This window comes from Marmota marmota, unplaced genomic scaffold, assembly GCF_001458135.2.
Source record: "Marmota marmota marmota unplaced genomic scaffold, marMar, whole genome shotgun sequence".
In the NCBI taxonomy this organism is placed as follows: Eukaryota; Metazoa; Chordata; class Mammalia; order Rodentia; family Sciuridae; genus Marmota; species Marmota marmota.
The window spans coordinates 60058617-60065381 of record NW_025999900.1 but is presented as its reverse complement, the minus strand read 5'-3'; the positions used below and the strand labels follow the sequence as shown (position 1 = coordinate 60065381).

Below are 6765 nucleotides of genomic sequence, written 5' to 3'. Positions count from 1 at the left end.
TGCGCCTGTTCTTGGCAGGGAGACAGGGAGGAATCACTTCCAAGAGACACAGTCAAGGTACATTTCTAATGCTGCTCCTGGCAGCTCCTAAGGACCAGAATGGGGGAGGTTGGGGACAGTGTCAGTGTCTCTGATTCCCTGGCTACTAAAATGCTAGTATTATTTAATAGTAGCTGTCATTCATTATACATCATCCAATTTCACCCTTCCAACAGCTCTGGGGCATAGGTCGCCTTATCTCTCTTGCAGGCACAGATCAGAAAAGAAAACTACACTGGGAAGGCGAGGGCCGGGGCTGGTATTGGAATCAATGTCTCATATGACCCACTGCGGCAATCCCTTAGGGGCTTCAATTTGAAGGCCCCAAGAGGGTCCTAGGGGAGGAAGCCCAAGGTCGGGGGAGTGATGAAGAGAGGCATGGAGACGTTGGTGGGGGCGCTGGTTTGCTGAGATTCCCATGACTTCAGAGCACAAACGGAGAGCTCCTCCTCCTCGGCACTCAAGTTACCTGAGCTGCTCTCCTGTATCTCCTCCTCTTAGTAGCCCTCCCATGCAGTCCTACAATGTCATTTCTAGAGACAGTCATAAATCAACAACTGGCCTCCTTTTACAAGTGATGTCATTGAAGATCAGAGAAGGCAATAGGCTTATTCAAGAGCAAACAGCAACTTGATGCCACAGTTACCACAGGATCTAGGTTCTACGATTGCTAAGCCATCGCCCCAAGTGGCTTTGATAGAGCGTGGTAATGTAGTTTCACAGGGTAAGGGGTTCACCCCCTGAAGAGAGGGAGGAGGTCGCCCCCCCACCCTTTACTCACCTGAGGACTCTCCCCCTACTCCACAATTAGGCTTTAGAAAAAGAAAGCAAAGACCTTCTTGGGATGCATTCTGGATTCTTCTGCCACATCACTTCTTCACACTCTGCCAGTCCCAGGCAGAGCAGCAGGCACGCAGCCGCGGAGCCCAGAATTCCAAGTTACTGTTGGACCCGACTCTGCAGTTCACCCTGTGCCCAGCGCAAGAGGCGCTATCCACAAACATGATGGATAGTCACTGAGCAATCTCCAGGCCGATGGCAGAGCTGTCCTCCGTGGCCCGTGCTTGGCGAGGGAGAGGCCGGCAGGGAGGAACAGCTTTATGATCCAACTGTGCACAAATTCACTGGGGGGCCTGCTCAGCTCCAGGCCAGCAGGGAGGGACTAAGCAAGCTAACGGATGCGCAGCACTTTCTAAGCTGTAAAATGCTCGAGAAAGCACTTTCTAACTAAAGTGCTGCGTCAATGGGAGCTCGGTGGGTGTGTGAGCCACCGGAGAGGACGTTCCCGGCGTGTGGGTGGCAACAAGCGTGGCTCTGGTGTTTCCGGCTACTTTAGGAATCTGAGTTTATGCTTTTGCTATCTGGTGACGGGTTTTCCTCTCCCTCGAGGATTCTCCTTGGTCGCAGGGCGATTCTCAAGCACACCTTTCCTTAATCAAAAGTGATTCCACAAGCAATCAGTTACATGCAGTAAGGCCTAGAAAGACAATATTCTGGAAGTTTATTGAAGTCCTGCCTGGTGTTCCTCCTCCGTGGTCCTGCTGGTGCTCTGAGGTCATGCCTGGTGTTCCTCCTCTGAGGTCCAGGGTCCCAGACCTCTGATCCTCCTCTAACATTCTGCAGGTGTTTGCTGGCAGGTGTGTGGAGGGGAGGGTAAGGCATAAGCAGCTATATGAAGATCTGGATATTTTTCTAACCAATAGTTCTTACTGGTGAGTTCATGACTACATACATTTGTCAAAAGTCAAAACTACATGCTTAAAAATAGTAAATTCTAGGGGCTGAGGTTGTAGCTCAGTGGTAGAGCACTCGCCTAGCATGGGTGAGGCCCTGGGTTCGATCCTCAGCACCACATAAAAATAAAGAAATAAAATAAAGGTATTGTGTCCAACTACAACTAAAAAATAAATAAATAAAATAAAAAATTTTTAAAAAATAGTAAATTATATTGTATGTAAACTATATTTCAGCAAATCTGATTTTCTAAAAAAGGCATAAATGCCTTTCCTGGTATTTTGATGTTTTCCAAATAATTATTATTATTTTAATTGGACTTAATTTATTCCTGGGTATTGCAAGGTGGGAAAAATATCTTTTACTCACTCATCACTAAGATCATAACTGAGGTCACTCTAACAAAAGACAGATTAACAAGAGAGAAGCATATAAACTCACTTGCTGTAAGTTTAGTGTGACATGGGAGCCTTCAAAAGGAAAATAAAGACCTAAGGAAACAGGTGAGCTTGTGTGTTTTTCTGCTAAGTGTGATAAAGGGTGTGTAGTTGTGAAGAGATACAACACGTCAAACAGGGTATGGTCAAGAGGCGATCCGCTGGGGACTTAGCAAGTCTAGATCTTTCTCTGTGACCCTGGGTCTTCAGGGATAGGATGCTTCTTTCCTTGGTGCACAAGGAGGACAACTCTCACACGAGAGTCTGGTGACCTGCTTTAGGGCAGAAGTGGAGGAAGCTGACAGTGACATTCCTGTTTATGGCACTTTCCCAGATGCCAAAGGGCCAGGTCCTATCAGCATAGCCTATGTGACAATTCCTACATTACTTCAAATTGAGTTTTCAGGACATGCACCTCAGCTCAAAATAGATTTCTGAGCCATCAGGCAAACTTTACATTACAAAACCTTTTTCAGAATTATCTCCTATTTTGTGGCTTGGCATCTCACATTAAGAAGCCATTCTTTTCCATGATAGCTTCCTGCTCAGTAAAGGAAAGCCCTTGTCTTAACTTTCTAACACACTTAATCAACTAGAAAATTCTGCCTGACTCTCCTCTGCCAAAGTCTGCCCAGAAAGGAAAAGGAATTCATTTCCCACAGGCCTGAAGGGAACATATTGGCCATGTTCCAGCTGAAGTTCCTGTGGATGCAGAATTGTGGTTAGGAATTTTCAGGACTTCTTATAGTTATGTGGGAACTCTTGTTCCCAACTCTTGATATTTCCCCCTAAAGGAAGGAATGTGATCAATGTAACTGCGATATCACCTCTTTCCTTCCTGTGGAGGCAATTTCATTACTGGCCTCCCTCTGTCACCTTTACTCGGTGTCTCTGGGGGCTGAAGTGACTTATCTGATTGTCCAATATGGAAAAATACATCAGGAAGGCTCAGATGAGCTCCTGTGGTCTCCATCTGAAGAGGGAGACTGCCTGCTCTGTTCCTCCCTGTCCTGAGGCTAACCTGGGCACACTCTCCACACGGGGACCCAGTGTCCTATCCCATCCAGCTGCTGCGACTGGATGGTTAAATGAGTCCAATTCTAGAGTTTAATTTAAATAAGCCCATTCACCCAAAGATGTAAGTCAAGTCCTCCAACCTGGCCTTCGTGACCCTTAGATGTTCCAACCATCTCTTCTGCACAGGGAAGGGGGTTGTCAGTATTGAACTCAGCTCAGACCTCCCAGCACTGGTAAGACAAGGAAATGGACATGCATTGGATTCTTAGTCCTACCACTTAACCAGAGAGTGACAATAAAGTGACCTGAGCTCATCCATAAATAATGATACCAGCATCATTAGGCAGGTGTGAGTATCAAACAGGACAGTGAATGGAAAAGAGCTTGGTACGCTGACAAGTTCTGCGCACAGCAACCATGCCTAAAACGTGGTGACAAGGTCTTTATTAAACCTATACCCAACACACACGCCTGCAGAGATCTGAGCTCTTTACCAGGCACCTGTTCATTTCATGCCTTGCAGGTCCCTTTCCACTTTATAGCCTTGGCTCTGGGACTAGCCTCAGCAAGACTCTGGCAGATGAAGCCATCATTTTGTTGAATGTCATGTGAATAGAGTGAGATACCTGAGGGATAGAATGCAGCACCAAACAGCTGGGTTTCCTCCCTGCTCCTCCACGCCATAGCTGGTGTCTATGAGTGAACTGCCTCTCTTAATCTTAGAGTCCTTGTCTGCAAAATAAGGATAATAATAGATGAAGGTGATGACGGAAGCTAATTTTTTACAGGGATATCATGTGGACCAGGTGAACCCAATACGAGTTTGGCACATAACAGGCATTCATTACATGTTAACAGGCGTGATAATTTCTACCTGCCATCTCCATCATGGCACCCATGATATTCATGGTCCCAGGCTGGCCAGGATTCCCACCAAAGCTCCCTGTCAAACCCAGCCTCCTCCCCAGGCTTCATAGCCCATTCATCTCAGCGCCCCACATGCTCCCCAGTCAACCACCCACACCACACGTACTTCAGCCCCAGCTCCCAGAGGTGAGCAGAGAGCTGGGCTCAGTTGATCAGCCAACCATCAAGGGCATCCAGAGTGTCTCCTCCACACCAAGTCCAGGGCTAGGAGTTGGGGTCTTAGAGGCCTGTCAGTCTCACCCTCCCACCCTCCAGGACCACACTTGTGATGGTAGCAGACAGGGATGGTAACAGACCAGCTCCAGTGCTTTGGGAACCCAGAACCTGATTCCTTCCGAGGAGGTCATGCTTAGCTAGAACCAAAGACTGTCGCTGCTGAGGAAGAACTTTCCAGAAAAGGGAAGGGCAAGAAAAAACTCAGTAAAGTAGGGCATGGAGGGGAAACCACTAGGGTCATAGGAGGAAAGGGAGGCGAGACCCGGAGCCCAAGGAGTGGAGAGGAACCTCCAGAAGGAACTCGGTGATCAGAGGTAGGGCTGGAGAGGTGTCCACGTCTGCTTCTACTCCAAGGACCTCTGTGGGCTCTGGAGTCCACTCCAGGGATCCGAACCAGGGCATGCAGAAATGAGAGCAGCTCCGACACAGTGACAACAGCAGTTGGGAGGACAGACTGTGGCAGGCTGGGAAGGTCTAGATGCTTCTGAAGATCAGAGCGAGTGAGCTTCTGTCCCTGTTCACTCATTCATCCTAGAAATGGGTCCTGAATTCCCCAGCTCAGGCAGCAGCTGTATCTTTGAACGAGATGTGTGGGGAGCCATCCATGAAAACACACGAGGATCTTCTCTCGGCTTGAAGCCGGTGATTAAGTTCAACCTTGGGGACTATCTGTGGCTCTCCGTGCAATAGATTGCCCAAGGCACGTGAGCTTTGTCTTAGCTCTGCTAGGAAGAGCTCTCGTGGTTGCTCCAGAAATGAGCATAACCCGTTGGGAACTGGGCAGTCCACCTTTAACCTTTCTTGGAGAAGAACATTCTATGGAAGGCCTTAGATGTCATCCAATATAAATGAAGCAGGTGTGGGCTCCATTTTGCCATTAGTATAGAAGCTCGGCTAGCCCACCCCACCCCCACTTTTGAAATATGTTTTGTGTCCTCTGATTTTTTTCATCGTTCTTTTTTTTCCTAGCTTTTATTTCTCAGCCAGCCCTTTCCACGGAAGGGAATCCCAGTTCAGGGAGACAGATGCTCCCTGAACTCCCTGGGCCTCTGTTTTCTCACCTGTGAAAGAAGGGTGTCAATACTCAGGGGCCAAGGCTGAGTCAGGTCTTGGGCAGGGGATGCTCCTGCTGCTTTCTGGAGTGTTCTGCAGCCTTTGGCAAGTGCTCCCTAGGATGCTGCTCTGCCTCAACAATCCTCCTGGACTGAAGGATTTTAAATATCCCCTCAGCCTTTTTCAAGATCCACGAGAATATCCTCTCTGGGGAACAGGGGCACACATTTCCGTGTCATCTGGCCATGCCTAGTAGGTGCTTGCTCAGAAATTAGATGCCACATGGGTGTCGGTTGGATGTCAGCATCCTCTAACAAGCATACTCCCCAGACCTGTGAGGAACACGGTGAAAAGGCAGGGGGCGGGGGGGCCCTCGTGAACCTTTACTGCATGCACAGATTCAGAGGCTAGGGGCTTTAATGACCTTCAGTTAACCTTGCAGAACACTGGGAAATAGGAGTTGTATTCCTGTTCTCCCGAGAACCAAGCTGGGTGCCAGAAAGACAAAGCAAGGCATCCCCCACAGTCACAAAGCAAGGACACAGCAGAGCCAGGACCTGAGGGGAAAGCACCTGGCCTTCCTTCTTCTGCACCTGCCCTGGTTCGGCATCTCTCAACCTCTAGGGACCTGGGGTGGCCTCTGCATTTCCCAGGTCCTTGGCCTGAGGCTCCCCCACCTCGGGGAGAGCAGAGCTGCTGCTGTGATGAGACCCGAGGAAGAGACCCTACTTTAATGTGTCCCGCCCATCACCCCCTCCAGCAGAAGAGACAAATGGTTGAACACGGCCTGCGTGCCCTTGCAAACCCTGCTGGAAAACAGCAATTAAAGCTTTTCCTCGAAGGAGTTGTCCTGGAGATGAAAGAAAGGAAACGGGATGTGGAAATGGAGGGGCATTTCCGTGGGGCATCGGGGATCCTCGGGACTATTCAGAGAGAGGACAGCAGGCTTAGTTAGCAGTCTTTGGGTGGAAATGCTCGAGAGTGGTCAGCTCTTCTCAATATGAATGAGTGTGCGTGTGACACACCTAAATGTTCATCAGCACGTGTGTGTATGCACAGACATTTGCTTATAAAAATGCTTTCTAACTTAAAAAATACAAGATGTACATTAAAGAAAATCTTCAAAGTAAAAAAAGCCGGGGGCTGGGGTTGTGGCTCAGTGGTAGAGCACTTGCCTAGCCTGTGTGAGACACTGGGTTTGATCCTCAGCACCACTTATAAATAAATAAAAATAAATAAAGCTCCATTGACCACTAAAAAATATTTTTTTTTAAGTTGTGGGCGGGGGGGGGGGCGGGGCAGGGGAGAGAGAGAGAATCTCTTTGGCCTCCTGTTACCCCAC

The 6765-nt window shown here is 48.6% G+C and overlaps 1 long non-coding RNA gene across 1 annotated transcript in view; it reads right to left on the bottom strand.

The window, feature by feature from the left end:
- Positions 1 to 3656: 3656 nt before the first annotated feature.
- Positions 3657 to 6765, bottom strand: part of LOC125615363 — a 6327-nt gene continuing 3218 nt past the window's right edge. The window contains exon 3 of the long non-coding RNA XR_007345970.1: positions 3657 to 3959. This is a non-coding gene — a long non-coding RNA (uncharacterized LOC125615363). The remainder of the gene's footprint in view (positions 3960 to 6765) is intronic.